This window comes from Macaca thibetana, chromosome 19 (genome assembly GCF_024542745.1).
Source record: "Macaca thibetana thibetana isolate TM-01 chromosome 19, ASM2454274v1, whole genome shotgun sequence".
Classification (NCBI taxonomy): Eukaryota; Metazoa; Chordata; class Mammalia; order Primates; family Cercopithecidae; genus Macaca; species Macaca thibetana.
This window is the reverse complement of record NC_065596.1, coordinates 899,049-925,465: the sequence shown is the minus strand read 5'-3', so window position 1 is coordinate 925,465 and position 26,417 is coordinate 899,049. Positions and strand designations below refer to the sequence as shown.

The 26,417-nt window shown below is 46.4% G+C and overlaps 1 protein-coding gene and 1 long non-coding RNA gene across 2 annotated transcripts in view; both read left to right on the top strand.

The window, feature by feature from the left end:
- Positions 1 to 26,417, top strand: part of LOC126942223 (zinc finger protein 724) — a 715,842-nt gene that overhangs the window by 297,569 nt on the left and 391,856 nt on the right. The gene's annotated exons all lie outside the window — the stretch shown is intronic.
- On the top strand, positions 5,815 to 26,415 carry LOC126942401 (uncharacterized). The gene is made up of 3 exons (XR_007721542.1): positions 5,815 to 6,009; positions 16,732 to 16,851; positions 17,537 to 26,415. It is a non-coding gene; the product is annotated as an uncharacterized LOC126942401 (long non-coding RNA).

Here is a 26,417-nt window from a genome sequence, read left to right as displayed (position 1 = left end):
GATATACAACAAAAATATTCACTGTCATGAATTTAACCTGGAAAAAGAAAAACTGATGTTTTAATGAATCTATGTGACTCGCTAAAATTAAACAGGAAAGGGAGCAGCTTTAGGATATAATTAATTTAACAGTTTCTCCCTATTGGTCATCTTCTCAATTTTGAGAGATAGACCAAACTTTTTTTTTCTTTTTGAGACAGAGTTTTGCTCTGTCACCCAGGCTGGAACCCAGTGGCACAATCTCGGCTCACTGCAACCTCTGCCTCCCGGGTTCAAGCAATTGTCCTGCATCAGCCACTCAAGTAGCTGGGACAATAGGTGTGTGCCACCATGCCCAGCTAATTTTTGTATTTTTAGTGGAGATGGGGTTTCACCGGGTTGCCCAGGCTAGTCTTGAATTCCTGACCTCAGGTGATCTGCCTGCCTCAGCCTCCCGAAGTGCTGGGATTATAGGCATGAGCCACTGAGCCCAGCCCACTCCTGTATCTTTAACTTTTCCCAAGGATTTATGATTCCACTCTGGTTTCTCCTCAGGTCCCTCATCCCGCCCATACTCACTCCCCTCACTGTGTTAGGCAGGTACAGTTAAAATGGGGAGAATAACACATTCAGATTGTAGCCTCCAAGGTATTCCCATCTGGGGTGCAGGGAGGAGGGAGGCAAGTCAGAGTCTGTGGTGGTACTTTTTGCTGGGTCTGAGGGCAGGAAGGCCACGGCTGGTCACATGGATATCTGGGGAACCACCACTGCCGATTCCTTCCCCCACCGAGAGCTAAAACCAGGTCAGGCTAATCACGATTCATAAAACCACTGCAGCTCTCATTCTGCACACAACTAAAGTGTACCCCAACTCCCAGCCCTACCACAGATCTCCAACTTCCCATCCCAGAACACAGGAAGCCCTCCATTGTTTTGACCTAAAGCCTGGACTTTAAGCCAAGTTGGTCTTGGGGATGGTGGCAGCAAAAGCAGCAGCCACAATGTCAAACTTACTTATGACGAGAAATCTCGTCTGCACGTCATTCACTCAGAACTGACCTAGAGTCGTGTACAAGTTAAGAAGGCCAGATCTATACACTCATGGGCACGGACACATTCCACACTTACTGGGGAGAATGAGAGGCACCTGCTTCCCAGCTGCAAACTGATGTCCACATTCACCATTCACATATCTTCATTTAGGCCTCTGCATTGTATATTCATTGAACCAATGCAAATACATCTTCCGGGGGGGCATCATTTAGTGCAGCACCACCCCCAACTTGTTCTGCGGGGCGCTCAGGAGGTATCTGGTCAGCTCCTAATTCCCTAGGACAAAGGTGCCTCCCCCTTTCCAGCACTCACATCCAGTAGCACCATCTCAGGATGGTTTTGTTTTGTTTTGTTTTGTTTTGTTTTGTTTTGTTTGAGACGCAGTCTCGCTCTATTGCCAGGCTGGAGTGCAGTGGCACGATCTCGGCTCACTGCAACCTCTGACTCAGACTCCCTGGTTCAAGCAATTCTCCTGCCTCAGCCTCTCGAGTAGCTGGGATTACAGGTGTACACCACCACACCCAGCTAATTTTTGTGTTTTTAGTAGAGACGGGGTTTCACCATGTTGGCCAGGATGGTCTTGATCTCCTGACCTTGTGATCCGCCTGCTTCAGCCAAAGTGCTGGGATTATGGGTGTGAGCTACTGTGCCCAGCTAGGATTTTTTTTTTTTTTTTTTTTTTTTTTAAAAACATGAACAGCATGAGGAAGCAGGCATGGTAAGACAGGCTTAGGGCCATGGACAGCTGGCTGCTGGTGAAGCACCACAGGGCAGGCACATCTGTGGGTGGGGCAATGACAAGCCAAGGCAGTCATAGTCCCTAACCCCAACAGCCCCAGCCCAGATGGCATTCAAATCTTCCTGGATGGGCTTGATGCCTGTCACTCACCCTCTCTCTAGCACTGCCTTGTGTTGGTTACTCAGAGCCTGGGAGAGGAGGTGGGGATTGCAGATCCAGGGTGGGAACCACCTTACACCCAGAGTTCACCTGGTCACAGGCCAACAAGCAAGTCCAAGCGTCACAGCTCTAGACCCTGAGCCTTGGCATCTCCAGCTGCACTTTGTGTTTATATATTAGGTTTTTAAAAAACATAAATAAGCAGACACAAAAACAGCCACTTTGATTGAGGAGAGAGTGGAAGCTAAAGCAGTTGACCCTCAAACAGCTCCGCCAAGCCCCAGGCCAGGTCAGGCCATCTGAACACTCCAAGGCCACATGGTAGTTACAGAGGATGACAGTTCCCACAGGTACTTGTCAAGCACTGTGCTAGCTTCCCACAGAGTCTCAGAATGCCTCCTCGCCAATACCCTGTGAGGGGAAGCCCTGCCTCACTAGGGCACAAGAGGTTCCTAAGCTCTTCCCAGGAAATGGTTAGCAAAGTGTGGAGTGGGGCAGCGGGGGAAAGCCCAGTCAGAACAAGTGACTAGCCAGGGTCTTCCTAGACTCCATCCCCTCCTCCACATGGGGCCTGGAGGTGATGTGGACAGCCTCCTAATCCCCTCCATCCCACAGTCTCCTCAAAGTGACTGTTTTTGTGTTTGCTTGTTTTTTTGTTTGTTTGTTTGTTTGTTTGTTTTTTTGAGACGAGTCTGGCTCTGTCGCCCAGGCTGGAGTGCAGTGGCCGGATCTCAGCTCACTGCAAGCTCCACCTCCCGGGTTTACGACATTCTCCTGCCTCAGCCTCCCGAGTAGCTGGGACTACAGGCGCCCGCCACCGCGCCCGGCTAGTTTTTTGTATTTTTTAGTAGAGACGGGGTTTCACCATGTTAGCCAGGGTGGTCTCGATCTCCTGACCTTGTGATCCGCCCATCTCGGCCTCCCAAAGTGCTGGGATTACAGGCTTGAGCCACCGTGCCCGGCCGTGTTTGCTTGTTTATTTATGGGATTTTAAAAACCTGATTTTTATTTATAGTAGTTTCAGGCTTATATGTGTGTATTTTTATAGACTTTATTAGAAGGAAGAGGGCTTAAGACAATAACTTTTTTTTTTTTTGAGGCGGAGTTTTGCTCTTGTTGCCCAGACTGTAGTGCAATGGCATGATCTCACTGCAACTTCCACCTCCCAGGTTCAAGCGATTCTCCTGCCTCAGCCTCCCGAGTAGCTGGGATTACAGGCATGTGCCACCACTCCAACTACTTTTTGGTATTTTTAGTAGAGATGGGTTTTCACCTTGTTAGCCAGGATGGTCTTGATCTCCTGACCTCAGGTGATCTGCCTGCCTTGGCCTCCCAAAGTGCTGGGATTACAGGCGTGAGCCACCGCACTCAGGAAGACAGTAACATTTTTTTTTTTTTTTTTTTTTTTTTTTGAGATGGAGTTTCGCTCTCGTTACCCAGGCTGGAGTGCAATGGCGTAATCTCAGCTCACCGCAACCTCCACCTCCCAGGTTCAAGCGATTCTCCTGCCTCAGCCTTCCCAAGTAGCTGGGATTATAGGCATGTGCCCCCAAGCCTGGCTAATTTTGTATTTTTGGTAGAGATGGGGTTTCTCCGTTTGGGTCAGGCTGGTCTCGAACTCCTGACCTCAGGTGATCCGCCCACCTTGGCCTCCCAAAGTGCTGGGATTACAGGTGTGAGCCACTGCGCCCGGCTGACAATAACATGTTTAAAAGGTCTCAGTGGAGAATAGACTTCCATGTCACAAACGACGATGTTGGCCTCCTTCGGCTGTGTTTGGGCAAAGTATAAACCGTGTGAGAATTGCCATGTTCTGGGTTGTAGTTTCAGTGTGGGAGGGCAGTTCCTCAAGATGGAAAAACAAATCTCACTGAACTGTAGGAGCCACACTCACCTTTTATCACATTCCCCACAATGGTCTTTCACTTTTTTTCTGTGCTTAAATTTCTTTAAACATATATTATTTTGATTATATATATAGGGTGTATATGTGTGTGTGTGTATATATGTATGTGTGTATGTGTGTGTGTACACATACAGGTCTCACTCTGTCACCCAGGCTGGAGTGTAGAGGCCGAATGATAGGTCACTGCAGCCTCAACCTCCAGTGATCCTTCCACCTCAGCCTCTCGAGTAGCTTGGACTATAGGCATGCAACATCATACAAGGCCAATTTTTAAAATTTTTCTAGAGACTGAGTCTCACTACATTGCCCAGACTGGTCTTGAACTCCTGGGCTTAAGCAATCATTCCACCATGGTCTTCCAAAGTGTTTCGATTACAGGTGTTGGCCATCAAACCCAGCCAAAAATATTTTTTAAAGAACTGTTACAACCGAATTATGAGCTATGGTTGTGCCACTGCACTTCAGCCTGGGCACTAAAGTGAGACCTTGTCTCCAAAAACAAAGCAAAACAAAAAATTGTATGACCTAATTAACTTCTAAGATTGTGTCCTCTGTGTCCCCTTCCTGCCCTGTAAGCTATCACTGTTAAATATAATGGGTATTGAGAAAACCGTTAGATGTTAAGAAATTCCTGTATATTCTCTAACTGAGAATAAGGTGTTCTGATGTGTCTCAATATTTCCTCACTCCTACCACCAGGGTCTAAACTAGCAAATCAAATCAGGACACCCACAAAGGACAGTTGGCCATTTTCAAATAGAAAATGAAATACCCCCGTTAGTGAGAGTAATCCAGTGATTTTAAAAAAGAGAAGTCAGACTGAGATGCAGCGCAGTCAGGGCACAGTTACCCTGGAATAGCCACTTCACACGGAATAATTGAGGAGCCTTTCTAAGATGAACAAATTGGGGTAACATAATTCTTTCTTAACCATTCTCAGCCTCAGCTGTCCCCCACCCCCACCCCATTCCTAATGGTCATCCCACGATGTGGTCAGCAGTGTGGTACAGCATGGTGAGAGAGGGGTCCAGGGATGGGATGAAGGTCTTTCCTGCATTATCAAAATGATTAAAAAGTTGTTAAAGAAATGTCCAAATGGACCGGTCACGGTGGCTCACGCCTGTAATCTGAGCACTTTGGGAGGCTGAGGCGGACAAATCACCTGAGGTGAGGAGTTCGAGATCAGCCTGGCCAACACAGCAAAACCCGGTCTCTATTAAAAATACAAAAAGTAGGCCGGGCGCGGTGGCTCAAGCCTGTAATCCCAGCACTTTGGGAGGCCGAGACGGGGGGATCACGAGGTCAGGAGATCGAGACCATCCTGGCTAACAGGGTGAAACCCCGTCTTTACTAAAAAAAAAAATACAAAAAACTAGCCGGGCGAGCAGGCGGGCGCCTGTAGTCCCAGCCACTCGGGAGGCTGAGGCAGGAGAATGGCGTAAACCCGGGAGGCGGAGCTTGCAGTGAGCTGAGATCCGGCCACTGCACTCCAGCCGGGGCGACAGAGCGAGACTCCGTCTCAAAAAAAAAAAAAAAAAAAAAGTAGCAGGACATGCCTGCAATCTCAGTTACTCGGGAGGCTGAGGCAGTGAGGCAGGAGAATCGCTTGAACCCGGGAGACGGAGATTGCAGTGAGCCAAGATCGCACCATTGCACTCCAGCCTGGAGTAATAAGAGCGAAACTAGGTACCAAAACAAAACAAAACAAACAAACCACAGTCCAAATGTTCTTTTCTTACCCTTAAGTAGTAAATAAGATGCATTATACAAGCCGACCCAGGTAAGGGAAAGAGCAAGTGCATCTCAAGTCTCAGCTCACTTCTTAATTAGCTGTAATTCCCTGTGCACGTTACCCTACCTACTTCAGCCTGTTTTCCTATCCGTAAAATGCACTAATGCTGAGAGGAGGGGGGTGGTATGGAGAGAGTGCTGATGCTTTATCCAATCAGTGGCGCTGGCGCGGGAGTCGCCCAGTTGGAGAGGAGGGCGTGGCTTCCGGCATTTGGTGGGGCTTTTGTACCTCGCTGGCGCCAGAGCTTGGGATCGGTCTCTGCTGTTCTTCATCCTCCACATCGGGAGCGCCCGGTGACTGTCACAATTTGTTGCCCTGTTATCTGCAGGTTCTGGGAGACGCACAGTTAAGATGCCAGGACATCCTGGAAGATGGGAAAAGGTGAGTGTGCGGGGTTGGGCATCCCGAGAGGGGAGAGCGGTGGTACCGGCCTCCCCACAGTCCGCTCCCGGGTCGCCCACCAGAGTCCCCGCTGGCGCAGCTCCTCCCTAGGTCCCTCTCGCCGTAAGATGGCGGCTGGGCCCGTAGCCGGGACCCCGGCGTCTCGCCGCGACCCGACTGTGCGGCGCCCTGTCTGGAGCTCCCTGGGCAGCTCTGCGCGCAGCCCCGAGTATTTCCCGGATTGTTCAGGGATGCCAGGCGGGTCATCAGGGCAGAATCCTGACTCGGTGTGTGCGTGGGAGGAGCTGCGGCAGGTGAGACTCCCAGTCTCTTTTTTTAAACATTTTGTTTGAGACGGAGTCTTGCTCTGTCAGCCAGGCTGGAAGTGCAATGGCGTGATCGCTGCGACCTCCGCCTCCTAGGCTCAAGCGATTCCCGTACCTCAGCACACGCGAGAAGCAGGGATTCAGACCTGCGCCACCACGCCTGGCAAATTTTTGTGTTTCTAGTAGAGAAGTGGTTTCACCATGGTGGAAACTGGTCTGGAACTTCTGGCCTCAAGTGATCCGCCCGCCATGGCCTCCCAAAGTGCTAAGATTACAAGCATGAATCACCGCGCCCAGCCTCTTCTATTAAGTATTAAAGGGAGTCAGTGTTAAAACGTTAACGAGTTTATTTGAGCAGTGATTGGTGAAATGGAAAGCACCCAGTCAAATATGTGGCCCACCTGAGCGGCATAAAGGAAAGGGTTTTATGAAGGGCGTGTGAGAAGGCAAACCAAATTCAAAGAGTGGTTACAGTTATGTAGTCATCTTATTTGTATGATTCAGGTGGAAATTTCCTGGTTATGTAATCAGAAGTTAATTGCAGGTTTATGATTGGTTAAGCCTGAATTTTGTTTCTGCTTAAAAATAGTAATTTGTAAGAAATCGAGTTAGGTTTTTTTTTACTTATGAACACAGGTTACTAGAGCCACTTCAGTCTAATTTCCTGCTTTTTAATTATCTTAACACTCCACAGGAGGACTGGTTTCCTCGGTGACTTACTAATGTATGGCAAAGAGGACTTCAAATCCACCTTTTCTCCTAGCTTAACTCAGGAAATTATAAATTTCCACTTTCGTTCCTACATTCTCAAATGTAGGAAATGAGGACAACTTCCTCTCTCCAATTTACAACACTATCAACTATTTGTCCTTTATTGTACATTTCAAACACAGTGTTTTAATTGTTAATTATGTTTTTACACAGCAGTGAATGGCAGGTTTTTAAATATTTGTTTTCTGTCTGTAAACAGGTTTTTTTTTTTTTTTTTTTTTTTGAGACGGAGTTGCACTCGTGTTGCCCAGGCGGGAGTTCCTCTGGAACTCCACTGTTAAAAAAAAAAAAAATCTCTGCGCCTCTCCGCCTTTTATCTTCCTTAGGCACACACACCTTATTAGTACATATTTGGGTTGAAGGTTTGCTTTGGAGAAATTACAGGGCCCTTTACAGCAGCCCTCTAGTCTTTTCTTGGTCGTGAGTTTCAGAACTGTCTGGGATAACCCAAGATGCCCACAGTGGCCATATCTCTTGGAGTGTCTAATGAATATCATCCCCTGGATCATCTCTTAGAGGACAGCCTGAAGAGTAAGAGTGTAGCCTCTCAGAAGAGCAGCTGGATGGCCTAGGCCTGTGGAAAATTTCCTTGTATACCATTTGTCTAAAAAGCTAACCACTTAGAAAATTAAAATTATTTTTTCACAAAGGAACTCTTATGCACTGTTGGTGGGAGTGTAAATTAGTTCAACCATTATGGAAGACAGTGTGGCAACTCCTTGAAGACCTAAAGACAGAAATACCATTTGACCCAGCAATTCATTATTGAGTATTTACCCAAAGCAATGTGAATCATTCTATTATAAAGACACATGCATGCGTATGTGCATTGCAGCACTATTCACAATAGCAGAGACATGGAATCAACCTCAATGCCTATCAGTGATAGACTGGATAAAGAAAATGTTGTACATATACTCCATGCCACTGTGCACCCATAAAAAAAAATGAGATCGTATCCTTTGCAGGAATGTGGATGGAGCCGTAAGCCATGATTCTTAGCAAACTAACACAGGAATAGAAAACTAAATACCACTTGAACTTAAAAGAATTTGGTAGCTTTTCCAATAATTCCCTGACAGCATTTTGATTTTTTTGTATATGACATCTATTATGTATAAGACATTTGGATTACACAGATGAACAGGGTTCGACATACCTGCCCTACAGGAGTTTATAGTTCATTGGCATGGATAGGTGTAAATGATTAATTTATTCTGGAGAATAATACTTGTAAATAAAAAGACTTGTATTGAGGAGCTGAATGGTAATAGTGATCAATTGTGCCACTGACATAGAGGGAAATCAAAGAGGGCTTTATAGAGGAGGTGACATTTGAGTGGGTGTCAGGGTTTAATACAACCTTTTTTTGTGTTAATGCTGCTGGTGCAGAGTATACTCTTTTTTTTTTTTTTTTTTTTTTTTTTTTTTTTTTTTTGAGACTGAATCTCACTCTGTCACCCAGGCTAGAGTGCAGTGGTGCAGTCTCGGCTCACTGCAACCTCCGCCTCCCAGGTTCAAGAGTAGCTGGGATTACAGGCATGAGCCACTGCACCCAGCCCCAGAGTAAAAAATTATTTGCAGCCTGGCCAACATGGTGAAACTCTGTCTCTACTAAAAATTCAAAAAATTAGCTGGGCATTGTGGCGTGTGCCTGTAATCCCAGATACTCAGGAGCCTGAGGCGAGAGAATTGCTTGAGCCCAGGAGGCGGAGGTTGCAGTGAGCCAAGATCGCCGCTGCATTCCAGCTTGGGCAATAGAGCAGGACTCCATCTTAAAAAACAAAACAAAACAAAAACCTGGGCATGGTGCCTCATGCCTGTAATCCCCGCACTTTGGCAGGTGGAGGTGGATGGATCACAAAGTCTGGAGTTTGAGACCAGCCTAGCCAATATGGTGAAACCCTGTGTCTACTAAAAATACAAAAATTCGCCAGGCATGGTGGCGGGCACCTGTTGTCCCAGCTACGCAGGAGGCTGAGGCAGGAGAATTGCTTGAACCCGGGAGGTGGAGATTGCAGTGAGCCGAGATCACGCCACTGCATTGCAGCCTGGGTGACAGAGCAAGACTCAGTCTCAAAAAAAATTATTAAAAAAAAAAATGTTACCCGTTGACTCTGAAATATATTGAGGGGTCCTCCCCCAATGACATAAAAATGAACAAGTGTGTAAACAGTTAAAAAGTTCCTTCTCAACCTTTTTTTTTTTGGAGCGACAGGGCTCTGTCTCCCAGGCTGGAGTGCAGTGGTGTGATCTCAGCTTACTGCAAGTTCTGCCTCCCGGGTTCACGCCGTTCTCCTACCTCAGCCTTTCAAGTAGCTGGGACTACAGGTGCCCGCCACCACACGCGGCTAATTTTTTTTTGTATTTTTAGTGGAGACAGGGTTTCACCATGCTAGCCAGGATGGTCTCGATCTCCTGACCTTGTGATCTGCCCGCCTCCGCCTCCCAAAGTGCTGGGATTATACAGGCGTTAGCCACCATGCCTGGCGGAGATGGAGTTTCACTCTTGTTGCCCAGGCTGGAGTGCAGTATTCTAATCTCGGCTCACTGCACCTCTGCATCCCAGGTTCAAGTGATTCTCCTACCTCAGCCTCCTGAGTAGCCGGGATTGCAAGCACCTGCCACCATGCCCGGCTGATTTTTATATTTTAGTAGAGATGGGGTTCCATCATGTTGGCCAGGCTGGTCTTGAACTCCTGACCTCGGGTGATCCACCCGCTTTGGCTTCCCAAAGTGCAGGGATTACAGGTGTGAGCCACTGTGCCCAACCTTACTTAAGCTTTTTATATTATAGTAGAAAATTTAAGTCTTACAATTTCCTTAAAATATTCCATAAACTATGTGTTGGAGTGATTTTAATCTTTTCTTGAAATATTGGTCATTTTTGTTTTTTGACTTTTTTTTTTTTTTTTTTTTTTTGAGACTGAGTCTTGCTCTATCGCCCAGGCTGGAGTGCAGTGATGTGATCTTGGCTCATGGCAACCTGTGCCTCCCGGTTTCAAGGGATTCTCGTGCCTCAGCCTTATGGATAGCTGGGATTACAAGCGCATGCCACCATGCCCAGCTAATTTTTGTATTTCTAGTAGAGACAGGGTTTCACCATATTGGCCAGGATGGTCTTGAACTCCTGACCTCAAGTGATCCTCCTGCCTTGGCCTCCCAATGTGGTGGGATTACAGGCATTGAGCCACTGCGCCTGGCCATACATTGTTCATTTTCTTATTTAAAACTAAGTGAGTAACCCTGAGTGGTAAGTAGAAGCCTGAACTCAGTGACTCCAAGCTAAGTATAGTTTTGCCTGTAAAGGGAGATCATTGAAGGAGCGGCTGGTTCTGCCCAAGAGCCTCCTCTACAGATGTCCCAGCCTGCTCACAATAGCCATAGACAGAGCATTTATACTTAGAGGAGCCGCAGAGCCCTGAAAATCTTGAAATCCACAGGCAGATACAGTTGGGATTGGCACAGAAGTGGGGTTGGGAAGCTCTTTCTGGGAATAGAGTTGTTGTTATTCCGAGGTTGTTTCTAGATTTTGTAAAATATGACAAATTTAGATTTAGGTAAGAAGTCTCTTAATTTTTTTGTCTCATTCTCTCACCCAGGATGTAGTACAGTGGTGCAATCTCGACTCACTGCAACCTCTGTCTCCCATATTCAAGCGATCTTCCCGCCACAGTCTCCCCTCCCTAGTAGCTGGGACTACAAACGGGCGCCCCGATGCCCGGCTAATTTTGGTATTTTTAGTAGAGATGGGGTTTCACCATGTTGGCCAGGCTGTTCTCAAACTCTGGACCTCAGGTGATCCACCGATCTCAGCCTCCCAAAGTGCTAAAATTACAGGTGTGAGCCACTGTGCTTGGCAAGAAGTTGCTTAATTTTTTTTTTTTTTTTTTTTTGAAATGGTATTTTGCTGAGTTCCCCAGGCTGGAGTCCAATGGCACGATCTCGGCTCATTGCAACCTCTGCCTCCTGGGTTCAAGCAATTCTCCTGCCTCAACCTCCCAAGTAGCTGGGATTACAGGCACCTGCCATCATGCCCAGCTAATGAATTTACTTAATTTTAAAGTAGTATTGCAACAAGGGGAAAGCACCAACTATAAGATGTTGGAGAATTTTAAAGGTTAGAGAGAAAAGGACTTTCATAAAGAAGAGAAAACAAGGTCAGAAAAAAACTGGGAAGGGAAGGGATAGAACGTGGTGAAAGTAGATGCTAGATCAGGGAATATTTTACGCAGAAGTCAGCCTGGTGATTTTTTTTGTTTGTTTGGTTTTCTTGAGGCGAGGTCTTGCCCTGTTGCCTAGGCTGGAGTGCAGTGGCACAGTCTCAGCTCACTGCAGCCTCCGCCTCCCAGGTTCAGGCAATTCTCTCACCTCAGCCTCCCGAGTATCTGGGATTACATGTGTACCACCACGCCTGGCTAATTTTTTATATTTTTTTAATTTATTGTATTTATGTATTTTTTTGTTTGTTTGAGACAAAGTCTAGTTTTGTTGCCAGGTGGAATGCAGTGGTATGATCTTGGCTCACTGCAACATCTGCCTCCTGGGTTCAAGCCATTCTTCTGCCTCAGCCTCCCGAGTAGCTGAGACTACAGGCGCAGGCCAGCACACCTAGCTAATTTTTGTATTTTTAGTAGAGACAGGGTTTCACCATATTGGCCAGGATGGTATTGATCTCTTGACCTCATGATCTGCCCACCACGGCCTCCCAAAGTGCTGGGATTACAGGCGTGAGCCCCCACGCCAGCCTGAGTGCTATTTTAAATCATCCAGAATCAGCTGTGTATAATTCTCAGCAAAGTCAGTGATTTAGAAGCATACTTTGCAAATTGTGTCGTGTGCAACAATGAACTGGAGATCTTCTTGAAATGCAGATTCTCATTCAAGAGATCCGGGGTTGGTCTTTTGTTTCTGCATTATTTTTTTTGTTATTTATTTATTTTTTTAGAAAAAGTCTCGCCTATTCCTCACGCTGGAGTGTGGTGGCAATACTTCTGTCTCAGCTTTTTGAGTAGCTGGGATTACAGGTGTGTACCTGTAATAATTCATGGAGAATATGAAATTGAGAGTTTTATAGGATTTGCAGGTTTATAGCATTATAGCAAGAATGGCAAAAATCTTTGTTTTCTTTTTGAGACTGAGTCATCTGTCACCCAGGATGGGGTGCAGTGGTGCGATCTGGGTTCACTGCAACCTCTGGCTCCCAGGTTTTAGTGATCTCCTGTCTCAGCCTTTTGAGTAGCTGGGATTGCAGGTACGCACCACAAAGTCTGGCTAATTTTGTATTTTTGATAGAGACATTTCACCATGTTGGTGAGGCTGGTCCTGAACTCCTCAATTTAAGTGATCCTCCTCCTTTGGAGTCCCAAATTGCTGAGATTACAAGCATGAGCCACCATGCCTGGCAACAATCTTTCTTGGACTATATTGACTATATACTAAATTTTATCCTAGCAATTTTTTACATATTAATGAACAATACAACAAAATAATTTATGAGAAGTAATAATATTTGTCGCTGTTTAATATGCGTCCCTGGGCCAGACACAGTGGCTCATGCCTGTAATCCCAGCACTTTGGGAGGCTGAGGCGGGTGGATCACAAGGTCAGGAGTTCAAGACCAGTCTGGCCAACATCGTGAAACCCCATCTCTACTAAAAATACAAAAATTAGCTGGGTGTGGTGGCAGGTGCCTGTAGTTTCAGCTACTGGGGAGGCTGAGGCAGGAGAATCGCTTGAACCCTAGGGGCAGAGGTTGCAGTGAGCCAAGATCATACCATTGCACTCCAGCCTGCCAGCCTGGGCAACAAGAGTGAAACTCTGTCTCAAAAAAAAAAAAAAAAAAAAAGAATATTTTGTCAAATATTTAGTACATAGTAGAGCTTTTTTTTTTTTTTTTTTAAATTTATTTATTTATTTATTTTTTTAAGACAGAGTCTTGCACCGTTGCCTAGGCTGGAGTGCAGTGGCACAATCTTGGCTCACTGCAACCTCCGCCTCCCGGGTTCAAGCAGTTCTCCTGCTTCAGCCTCCCAAGTAGCTGGGATTACAGGTGCCCACCACCACGCCCAGCTAATTTTTTATATTTTTAGTAGAGAGGGGGTTCTTCCATGTTGGTCAGGCTGGTCTCGAACTCCTGACCTTAGGTGATCTGCCCGCTTTGGCCTCCCAAAGTGCTGGGATTACAGGCATGAGCTACTGCCTGGTGACTCTTTTCTTACCTGGGCTTTGCTAATAGTAGAGGTTGTGACCTGTCTCTGGCTCCAGCACTTAGATATTATGACTCTCCTCCCCTGCCTGGTCTATGCCCACAGAAAAGAGAGTGACTTATCGCTAGGCTCAACACACAAGTGATTCGATTCTTCTTCATGATCCCAGCCCACACGGCTTATTGTGACATCTTTAGACCAATCACCTAGGTGATGTGACTCTCCTTTTCTTCCTGGGAACTGTCTATAATGAGGATTGTGACACATCACTTGGCCCAGCACTTATGTGATGTGACTCTCTTCTTTTGTCTGGGTCTATCAAATTGGGTGATTGTGTCATATAGCTTTACTCACCACCTAGATAATGTGACTCTCCTGTTTCTCCTGAGTCCTACCTACAGAGGTCATTGCAACATATCTCTGAGCCCCTCATTTAGGTAATTTGACTCTCCTGCCTGGGCTCTCTGCTCAGTGATTTTTGTGATGTCCGGAGCTGCACGCCCCGGCCATAGCGAATAATAACTGACGATTAAAAACGCCTGAGCTCTATTCATTTCCACCTTCTACCTCCTCCCTAGATTTACCTTTTTCCCTGTATTAATACCTCATAAAAGATGGCGCTCTTCCTGCTTCTTCTTCACCCATTTTTCCCGCGCCCGTGAAAATTACTACCTGACAGCGCAGGTGCAACATGACGTTCGACCAGAGAAACCAATACCTATCTGGCCACGCCTCCACTATGAGATCATTTTCGCCTTGGACCAACCCCTTCCCCTCCAAGTGTATATAAGGCACTGCATTACCGCCGTTAAACGAGACTTGATCAGAGCACTGTCTTGTCTCCATTTCTCGTATCTCTTGTTCCCCAAATTCCCACCCCCTCCTCCAGGGCCTGCTTCGACTATCCCGCGGGCCGGGATATTGTGACACATTTTTCGATTCAGCATCTAGGTAATGTGACTCTTCCCCACTGCTTGGACTCTGTCACAGAAGGTATTGTGATGTATCACTGGGCTTGACACTTGGGTGAAGATACTATCTTCTCCTGCCTGGGCCCTGCATGAATTGTGTATTTTGACATGTCACTGGGTTCAACACACGGGTGATTCAGCTCTCTCACATGTACCATGAGCATGGGTTATTGGGACATTTATTTTTGTTCATCACCTGAGTGATATGACTCCTCTCCCCGCTGAACCCTGTCAAAAGGAAAGATCGTGACATATCACTGAAACCAGAACTTAGGTGATGCGACTCTTCTATCTAGCAACCACATATTTTGGGAATTGTGGCATTTCACTGAGCCAAACACCTAAAAAATGAGAGGCTCCTGCCTCAGCCCTGTCCCCAGGGATTCTTGTGACATATATCTGCATCCATTACATAAAAGATGTGATGCCTTTTCTGCCTGCACTCTGCCCTCAGGAAAGATTGTGACACACTGCAGGGCCCAGCCACCAGGTGATGTGTGTCTCCTGCATGTGCATAACTTTCAGGAGAAAATTGTAACATGCCACTGGTTGAAAACCCAGATGATGTGACTGTCCTGCCTTTTCACAGCCCTCAGGGAAAAAAATTACATATCATTGGCCCAGCATCCAGGTGATGTCACTCTCCTGAGTGGTTTGTGCCAACAAGTTGGTTGGTAACATGTATCTCATCCCAGCTCACAGGTTTGATGATGACTCTAATACTTCATACCAGCCAATAGAAGAGATGCTGTCTCTCACAGCTAGGCTTAGAAAAAGGAGTAACATCCCGGGTCTCCTCTCTGCATGAAGGTTATAGAGAATCACCACTCTCTCGTATATTGTATAAAGCACTCGGATGGTACAGTGTACAGAGCATGTCATCATAGGACCCAGCAAACAGGTTAGATCATGTTTCATGGAAGCACTCCCTGCCAATTTTTAGAATTGTCATCCTCACACATGGTAAAAGCCCACTGATGAGGTCGTAATTCTCATGCACAGATGCAGTCCACAGTTAAAATTGTGACTATCATATGTGAACATGTGTGTTCACATATCATATGTGGCCACAGTTGAGATGGTGACTCATTTCTAAACCCAGCTCATAGGTGGCTGAGGACTCTTCTCCCTGGAGCCAGCCAATTGGAGAGATGTTGACTCTCATACCTAGACTTAGGGTCACATTAGATCATGGGTCCAAAGCAGCGCAGAGTTCTCAGAGCAGGTTTCAACTCTCATGCACACCATATACAGTCCACAAGAGAGTGCCCTGACAGGGCCAAGCACACAGGTGAGATTGTGAAACATATTCACACCCAGTCAATACCAAAGATTGTCATTTACTTAAATAAACACACGCTACTTTTGAGATTCTGAACCTCACTTTTGGAGGCAGTTGATTGTTGGAAAATTGACTCTCATTTGTGGATTTTGTCCATAGTTGGGTTAGTGACTCTTTAATCAAAATTCAGCACACCTTTGTGACTGTAACTTCACTATGGAGCTTTATTTATTTATTTAGAGATGAAGTTTCACTCTTGTAACCCAGGCTGGAGTGCAGTGGCCTGATCTCAACTCACTGCAACCTCTGCCTCCTGGGTTCAAGCGATTCTCCTGCCTGATTCTCCCGAGTAGTTGGGATTACAAGTGCCCACCACCCCACTGGCTAATTTTTTGTATTTTTAGTAGAGCTGGGGTTTCACCATGTTGGTCAGGCTGGTATTGAACTCGTGACCTCTAGTGATCCGCCCACCTTGGCCTCCCAAAATGCTGGGATTACAGGTGTAAGCCACCATGCCCAGCCTAAGGCACATAATTTGCAAAGGAAATTGAGGTTCTTGCACAAATCCAGTCCACCACTGAGACTGTGACCCCTGTACTTAGACCCAACATGCAGGAGGTGTTGACTCTCATCCCTTGACTGAGGACAAGCGTGTAATTGTTAGTGTCGTCACAAGACCTTTCGACAAGTGTAATTGTGACATACACCTTGGCCCAGCATCTGAGTTATTTGTCTCTTTCCTGGCCCCAGCTCATAGTGACATATCACTGGACCTAGACCCTTGGTAATGTGATTCTATTCTGCCTTGATACAGCCCATAGGGGTCATTGTGACATCACTGGGCATTGCACCCAGGTGATATGAGTCTCCTCCTCTGCCTTGGTGCTGCCCACAGGTGTATTGTGACATATTGCTGGGTGTATGTTATGTGACTCTTTTGTTTGTGCCCTAAACACATAGGCCATTGTAACGTTGCTGAATCCAACACCCAGGTGATGTAACGCTTCATCCTGGACCTGTCTACAGAGGGGATTGTAATATATGTCTTCACCAATCACCCAGGAAATGTGACTTTTTATTCCTGCCTGTTCTCCACTCACAGGGGATATTGGGACATATTGTTGGGTACAGCACCTAGCTGATGTGACTTTTCTTTTTTCTAGGTTCTGCCGACAAAGGAGATTATGACATATTGCTGGGCCTAACACTAAGGTGATGTTACAGCTTTGGCTGTGCCCTTGGAAGGCATTGAGACATACTGCTATGCCCAGCACCAAGATGATGTGAGTTCTCTGTCTGAACCCTGACCACAGGAAGCATTGTGACCTACCTATTGACCCACTGCAATCTCTCCTATGGGAAAAGCACAGATAAATGCTCTCTTTTACCGACATGATTTGACATTCCTCTACTGCCTGGGCCATGCCCACAGAATAGAGTGATTTATCGCTGGACCAAGCAGTGATGTAATTATTCTGCTTGGTCCTTGCACACACAAGTCACTGTGATATATGTTTGGACCCATAACCTAGATGATGTGCCTCCTCTTCTGGGGTTTGTCCACAGCGGCAATTGTGATATATCGCTTGACGTAGCTCCTATGTGATGTGACTCTTCTTTCATGCTTGGGCCCTTCCCACTGGGATGATTGGAACATAAAGCTGAGCCCAGCACCTAGGTTATGTGACTCTCTTCTTGTTTATGAGCCCTACCCGCAGGAGACATTGTGACATATCTCTAGGCCTCTCACTTAGGTAATGTGACTTTTTTGCCTAGGCCCTCCCCTCCAGAAATATTGTGAAATATTTCTGGACCAAGAACCTAGGTGATATGACTCTCCTCTTTTGCTTGGGACCTGCATACATTGCATGTTGCAACATGTCTCTGAGTCCAACACCAAGGTGATGTGACTGCCCTGCATGGATGCTCCCACGGAAATATTATAACATCTCTTTATTCATTATCTAGGTAATGTGACTCTTCTCTTCTGCTTAAGGCCTGCCAAAAGAAAAGATTGTGACAGATCACCGGACCCAGCACCTAGGTGATGTGACTCCCCTCATTTGCCTGAGACCTGCTATATTTTGGATATTGTAACATACAACCGGGACAAACACGTAGGGGCTAGAAGGCTTCTGCCTGAGTCCCTCCCACAGGAGACCTCGTGATGTTTTTTTGTTGGTTTTTTGTTTTTTTGAGATGGAGTTTTGTTCTTGTTGCCCAGACTGGCATGCAGTGGCGCGACCTTGGCTCACCACAACCTCTGCCTCTCGGGTTCAAGCGGTTCTCCTGCCTCAGCCTCCCGAATAGCTGGGATTACAGGCATCTGCCACCATGCCCGGCTAATTTTCTATTTTTAGTAGAGACAGAGTTTCTCCATGTTGATCAGCCTGGTCCCGAACTCCTGAAATCAGGTGATCCACCTGCCTAGGCCTCCCAAAATGCTAGGATTACAGTTGTGAGCCACCGTGCCCAGCTTTGTGATGTATTTCTGCATCCATCATGCAGGAGATAAAACCCTGTATTTTTGCCTGCATTCTGCCCACAGGGAAGATTCTGACATATCGTTGGGCCCGGCAACCAGTCGTTGTTGTGCCTGTCATATCTGGGCCCAGCACCCAGGGGATCTCACTCTTCTACCTGTGCCCTGCTTTCAGGAGGGGATTGTAACATCCCTGGTAAAGCCCCCAGTGATGTGATTCTCCTGCTTGATGCCTGCCCTCAGGGAGGATTGTGACATAGCCCTGGCCCAACACACAATTGATGTCACTCTTGCATTCGCTCTTTACATACAGGTAGGATTGTGACATATATCTGGCCAAGCATGCAGATGTAATGATAACTGTCATACCTTGCAGAAGCCAATAGGAGAGAGAATGTTGCCCTCAGCTAGGCTGAGGAAAATTAGAAAGTCTTTCTGTACAAAAGTCATAAAGAATTAGTACTCTCTCACATCTATAAAGCCCTAGTGTGTACAGAGAATGTCATAACAGGGTGCAGCACACAACTGAGATTGTATTTTTCCTCTGCACACCACACCAACCTTTACAGTTGTCACCCTGATCCATTGACAAGAGTCCACTAGTGAGGTCCTGAATCACATGTGAACACAGTCCACAGTTGGAATCGTGACTGTTATATGTGAACATCTGGCTACAGTTGGGATGGTGACTGATTTCTAAATCCAGCTCATAGGAAGGTGAAGATTCTCCTATCTGGACTCAGTCAATTAGAGAGACGTTGACTCTCATATCTGGGCTTAGAACCACAGGAAAGATTCTGGAGCTCCTTCCTGTGGAAAGGTCACAGAGGATTACCAATCTTACGTATTGTAGAAAGTCCTCAGGTGACACAGAGAGTGTCTGTCCAATGCACACCCGGGCAACAGTAAGGATTGTCATTCTCCCATGTAAACACATCCCACTATTGAAGTTCTGAATTTCACAGAGGCTGTCAAAAGTTGGATAATTGCCTCTCGTGTGGATCTGGTCCACAGGTGGGTTAGTGACTTCTAGACCAAGAGTCACCACACGTGTAAGTCTGTGACCGCACTAAGAAGATACAGTCTGCAGAAGAAACTGTGGCTCTTTTGCACGCATTCTGTCGATCGTTGACATTGCGACTCATGTACTTAGACCCAACATACAGGAGGTGTTGACTTTCATACCTTTAGAACCTGGACATGTTTGGAATTTCTAATCTAATCCCTGGACTTGCCTGCAGGTGTGATTGTATGCATCTGCAGGGCACCTTAGTGATCAGACTCTCCTGCCTTGGCCAGGCCCACAAATGAGATTGTTACATATGGTTTGACTCTGGACCTCCAAGACGTGACTCTTTTTTCCAGCCTTGGAGCTGCCCACAGGGTGCATTGTGACATATTCCTAAGCCCTGCACTCAGGTTATGTGACTCTCGTTTTTTGCTTAGGCCTGAATATTTTTCATGTTAAGACATATTACTAGGTCCAACACCTATAAAATGGGAGACTGCCACCTGGGCCCTTTCTACAGAGGGCCTTGTGACAGACCTCTGCATCAGTAACCTGGGAGATGTGACTCTCCATTTTTACCTGTACTCGCCCCACAGAAAAAACTGGCTGGCCCCGGTACCAGGTGATATGTGTCTGCTGCCTGGGCCTGGACCACAGAGGGCATTGTTACTGATTGCTGGGCTCAGCACCCAGGTGATGTGATTCTGCTGCCTGTGTGCTGTTTTCAGGAGAAGGTTGTAACTTATTCCTGGCTGAGTATTCAGGTGATGTCACACTCCTGACTGGTCTCTGCCCTCAGAAAAGGTTGTGTCAAGCCAGGCCTGGTGGCTCATGCCAGTAATACCCAGCACTTTGGGAGACCAAGGTGGGTGGATCGCCTGAGGAGTTTGAGACCAGCTGGCCGACATGGTGAAACCCCGTCTCTACTAAAAATACAAAAATTAGTTGGGTGTGGTGGCAGCCACCTGTAATCTCAGCTACTCGGGAGCCTGAGGCAGGAGAATTGCTTGAACCCGGGAGGGGGAGGTTGCAGTGAGCCAAGATCATGCCACTGCACTCCAGCCTGGGCAGCAGAGCAAGACTCTGTCTCGGGGAGAAAAAAAAAAAATTACAAAAATTAGCTGGGCATGGTGGCATGTTCCTGTAGTCCCAGCTACTTGGGAGGCTGAGACATGAGAATCATGTACTTGAACCTAGGAGGCGGAGGTTACAGTCAGCTGAGACTGTGCCATTGCACTCCAGCCAGGGCAACAAGAGCGAAACTCCATTCAAAAAAAAAAAAAAAAAGGTTGCGTCATATTCCTGGCTAAAAACCCAAATGATGCGACTCTCCTCTCTCCCTATTCACAGGCAGGATTGTAAAATAATTTTTTTTTTTTTTTTTTTTTTTTTTGAGACAGTTTCATTCTATCCCCCAGGCTGGAGTGCAATGGCATGAACTTGGCTCACTGAAACCTCCACTTCCTGGGTTCGAGCAATTCTCCTGCCTCAGCCTCCTCAGTAGCTAGGAATACAGGCGTGAGCCACCACACCTGGCTAATTTTTGTATTTCTAGTAGAGACAGGGTTTCCCAATGTTGGTGAGGCTGGTCTCAAACTCTTGAGCTCAGGTGATGCACCTGCCTTGACCTCCCAAAGTGCTGGGATTACAGGTGCGAGCGACTGCGCCTGGCCTGTAAAATATATCTTGACCTAGATCACAGATGCAATGATTACTCTCATACGTCACACTATTTAATAGGAGAAATGCTCTCTCTCTTTTTTTTTTTTTTTTTTTGAGACAGTTTCGTTCTTGTTGCCCAGGCTAGAGTGCAATGGCGTGATCTCCGCCCACTGCAACCTCAGCCTCCGAGGTCTAAGCAATTCTCTTGCCTCAGCCTCCCAAGTAGCTGAGATTACAGGCATGTGCCACCATACCCAGCTAATTTTGTATTTTTAGTAGAGATGGGGTTTCTCCATGTTGGTCACGCTGGTCTCAAACTCCCGACCTCAGGTGATCTGCCCACCTCGGCTTCCCAAAGTGCTGGGATTACAGGCATGAGCCACTGCGCCCGGCCCAACCAAGATGCTGTCTGTTCCGGCTAGGCCTAGAGTCATGAATATGATTCTGGGTCTCCTTGTACAAAGGTCATAATGAATTCCCACTTTCTTGCATACTATATAAATCTCTTGTGGTACAGAGAGTGTCATTACAGGGTTCAGCATACAGGTGAGATTGTGGTTCTCATATACACTCCCGGCCAACTGTTAGAATTGTCACCCTCACACGTTGACAGAGCCCACTGGTGAGGCCCTGAATCTCACACACATACATAGTCTACAGTTAAAATTGTGACTGTCATATGTGAACATCTGGCTAGAGTTGAAATAGTGATTTATTTCTAAATCCAGTTCATAGGCAGTGAGAATTCTACCTGTCTAAGCCCAGGTAGGAGAGTCAACATGTCCCTAATTGGCTGGGGGACATGTTGACTCTCCTACCTGGGCTTAGGGCCAAACAGTTCATGGAAGGGATGAAGGCTCTCAGCTCTCATGCACAGATTCAGTTGGTGAGCTTGTCACTAGCACACTTAGACCCAACATACAGAATGTGGTGACTCACATGTCTAGAACTGGGACATGTGCAGGATTTTTAATTACTGGACCTTCCTGCAGGTGTGATTGTGACATATGTCTTTGTTATGCACCGGAGTGCTTTGATGCTTCTGCCTTGGTTCAGCCTGAAGTGAAGATTGTGATGTATCACTGGACCCAGCATCTCGGTGATGTGACTTTTGTTTTTGGACACCACAAATTTTGGGTATTGTCAAATATTGCTGGATCCTGTACCTATGTTATGTGACTCTCCAACCTGTGTCCTGCATGTTGTGCCATATTGCAGCACAATGTTTCACATTAGACATCATTACATATTGCTGGGCTCAACACCCAGGTGATGGAACATTATTTTCCTGGGCCCTGACTACAGGGGGCTTTGTGACATAACTGAATGCCCATAACCATGGTGATGTTACTCTTCTCCTGCCTGGTCTCTGCTCACAGGGAAATTGTGACATACCATTGGCCTAGCATCTTGGTGATGTGACTCTCCTCTTTTTTCTCAGGCCCCACATATTTGGGTATTGTGACATACTCAGATGTGACACTGGGCTCAACACCTAAGGGATGGGGAGTCCCCTACCTGGCTCCTTCCTCCAGGGGGCATTGTGATATACCTCTGCACAGGTATGTCACAGTTATTACCTAGGAGATGTGACTCTCCTCTTCTGCCTGCACCCTGCCTACAGTGAAAATTGTGGCACATTTCTGTGGCCAGCAACCAGGTGATGTGTTTCTCCTGCCTGGATCTTTATTACAGAAAAGATGGTTGACATATCACTAGGCCCAGCATCTAGGTGATGTGACTCTCTTCTGCCTGGTCCCTGCTTACAGGAACATTGTAGCATATTGCTATGCCCAGCACTTTTCTCTTCTTTTAGGTTTTGCCTGCAGGAGACTTTGTGACATTGCTGGGCCCTGCACTGACATTATGTGACTCTTCTGTCTCTGTTTTGCCTACTTGGGCCACTGTGACATATTGCTGGGTCCAACATCCAGGTGATGTAACTTTTATGCCTGGGTCCTGGCATCTGAGGACATTGTCTTTGCACCAATCACACAGGTGATATGATTTTCTTCTGTTACCTGGTCTGTGCACACAGGAAAAATTGTGACCTCGGCCAGGCGCAGTGACTCATGCCTGTAATCACAGCACTTTGGGAGGCCGAGGTGAGTGGATACCTGAGGTCAGGAGTTCAAGACCAGCCTGGCCAACATGGTGAAACCCTGTCTTACTTAAAACACAAAAATTAGCTGGGCATGGCGGCAGGCACCTGTAGTTCTAGCTACACAGGAGGCTGAGGCAGGAGAATCGCTTGAACCAGGGAGGTGGAGATTGCAGTGAGCCGAGATGGCACCACTGCACTCCAGCCTCGGTGACAGAGCGAGACTCCATCTCAAAAAAAAAAGATTGTGACCTTTTGCAGCACATAGCTGATTTAACTGTGCTTTGTGGAGTACACCAAGCAGATTGTCAAACTGATAGTTCCTTTACTGAAATTTTATTTCCACGATGGCGTTGGAGGGGCAGCAGCAGAATCCATGCCTTTTCTCCTGGAGTGTGCGAGAGTCTGTAGTCCTGAGTATCTCACACAGATGTGGCAATTTATGTGATGTTCTAATTAAGACCATTGGTACAGAAACAGATTCAGACGTCTTCTCGGAAATAATGCATTGTTTAGCAAAGTGCATTGAAGTAATGGGAGATGGATGCCTTAGTAATGAACATTTTGAAGAACATCTTTGCCACATGTCCTCAGGACCTTCTGAGGGCCGTGTTATGGGGCATGGTCACTCATATTTGACTCTGAATAAATTTCTTCAAATATTTTAAAGAGTTTAACTCTTCATTGACACAGCTGATGTATGGAGCACGCTTGCTGTGCCAACCAGTGTTTCAAAGCTGTTTAGATATTTTTGCTCATTAAATCTTCATCAGCAAAAACTGTAGGTAAGTTTAATGATTCCTCGTGTCACAGACAAGGTAACTGAAAGAAGAAAAAATTTAGGAACTTGCCCAAAGTCAGCCAGGTAGGAAGTGGCTGAGCTAAAGTGTGCTCTGACCTAATCCTTCCTGCTTCCCTTTTACAGACAGTGCTGTTGTGCCTTGATTAGACAACTATTCATTGATCACCTGCCATGGGCTGAGCACTGTGATTGGCACTGGGAATATAGTGGTAAACAAGACATAGCTCCCCGGAACAAAACTGTAAGGAAGTAAACAACAAACACCAGGATTATATCAAAGATGTGAAATGCCCGAACGTGCTGCTGCTATAAAGAATTCCACAGGGTTATTGGGGGTAGATTGTAATTAAAAGGAGGTGGGTAAAGCAAAGCTTTCCAGAGAGGGCTAGAGCTGAGCCAGGTCTGGATGCTCTTATCAATGTGAGTACTTAGAGTTTGTCTCAGTTTATTTGCAGCCCCTAAAATCTAGAATTTGTCTCAGTTTCTTCATATGCAGCTAAAATCTTTGGAATGTCTGAAAAGAGAAGCATCTTTTGTATGTTAATGAGATGACTTCTGGCTGGAGGCTTCTGGACAGCCTCAGGACCAGGGTTGATTGCCAGAGAAACCAATTGTGTAACAGAGCATTAAAACTCTCAGCTGGCCGGGCATGGTGGCTCCTGCCTGTAATCCCAGCACTTTGGGAGGCGGATCACCTAAGGTCAAGAGTTCAAGACCAGCCCAGCCCAAACGGTGAAACCCCATCCCTACTAAAAATACACAAATTAGCTGGGTGTGGAGGTGAGCGCATGTAATCCCAGCTACTTGGGAGGCTGAGGCAGGAGAATCCCGGGAGGCGGAGGCTGCAGTAAGGCGAGATCAAGCCACTGCACTCCAACCTGGGTGACAGAGCAAGACTCCATCTCAAAACAAAAAAACACTTCTTACCTCCTTGGATGGTAGAGAAGCAATCTGGGCTTTGTAAAAGTAAAAAGAGTACCTTATTTGATTCAACTAAGTGAATTGTTAAAGGGGCATATCAATGAAAAGCTCTTCCACCCCAGCCTCACTAGTTAAGTACCAGTTAGGGGAAGTTTTTTTGGTATCCTGAAATTGCGTTCTGCCTTTCCATGCATATCATTAAGAAAGGGCACACTCTTAAACCAATCTGTAACCTCATACCATTCTCAAAAAAAAAAATTAAGGTTAATTTTAGGTTTATACCAAAAGTGCACAATTTAGCAATTTAGCTGTTTTCATCAAGCCAACAATATTTTACAAGCTTACGCAAGCCAAGATTATTCTGTCTTGTGCTGGGTTTTATCATTTATAACCCTTAGGGCAAATCTTAGAGTATTCTTGCAGGAATAATCATAAAACCACTTTTTTTTTTTTTTTTTTTTTTTTTTTTGAGATGGACTCTCACTCTGTCACCCAGGATAGAGTACAGTGGTGCAATCTCGGCTCACTGCAAACTCTGCTTCCTGGGTTAAAGCTGTTCTCCTCCCTCAGCTTCCTGAGTAGCTGGGATTACAGGCATGCACCACCATACCTGGCCAACTTTTGGTATTTTTAGTAGAGACAGGGTTTCACCATGTTGTCAAGGCTGGTTTCGAACTGCTGACCTCAAGTTATCCACCCGCCTTGGCCTCCCAAAGTGCTGAGATTATAGGCATGAGCCACTGCACCGGGCCAAAACCCCCTTGATTAAAAAATTGTTGCTGGGCCCGGTGGCTCACAGCTGTAATCTCAGCACTTTGAGGGGCTGGGGCAGGTGGATCACAAGGTCAGGAGTTCAAGACCAGCCTGGCCAACATGGTGAAACCCCGTCTCTACTAAAAATACAAAAATTAGCCAGGCGTGGTGGCAGGTGCGTGTAATCCCAGCTACTCGGGAGGCTGAGGCAGAGGTTGCAATGAGCCCAGATCACGCCACTGCACTCCAGCCTGAGCAACAGAGTGAGACTCCATCTCAAAAAAAGTTAACGAAATGCTAACAATATTTAAGACATTGCTGATACTATTTTACCAATAATTTTAAAGTTGCCTTATTTGTTAAAGATTATACGTAAGTCACATAAACTTTTTTTTTTGTTTTTGAGACGGAATCTCGCACTCTCTCCCAGGCTGGAGTGCAGTGGTGCCATCTCGGCTCACTGCAAGCTCCGCCTCCCAGGTTCACGCCATTCTCCTGCCTCAGCCTCCCGATTAGCTGGGACTACAGGCACCCGCCACCACGCCCGCCTAATTTTTTGTATTTTTAGTAGAGAGGGGGTTTCACCGTGTTAGCCAGGATGGTCTCGATCTCCTGACCTCGTGATCCACCCGTCTCGGCCTCCCAAAGTGCTGGGATTACAGGCATGAACCACCGTGCCCAGCCTCTAATTTTTTATTTCTGATTTAAAGTTGGATGTCTTGGCCCGGCGCGGTGGTTCACTTTGGGAGGCCGAGGTAGGCGGATCACGAGGTCAGGAGAAGGGGACCATCCTGGTTAACACGGTGAAGCACCGTCTCTACTAAAAATACAAAAAAATTAGCTGGACGGGGTGGCACGTGCCTGTAATCCCAGCTACTGGGGAGACAGAAGCAGGAGAATAGCTTGAACTCGGGAGGTGGAGGTCGCAGTGAGCCAAGATCGCATTGCGCTGCTGCACTCCAGCCTGGGCGACAGAGTGAGACTCCGTCTCAAAAATAAATAAAAATAAATAAAGTTGGATGTCTTGTAAGATAATGCTGAGTAATGCAGAAATACATATAGACATTTATGCATGTGATTTGTCCTTATACTCTCACAGACCCCCCCACACCACAAAGC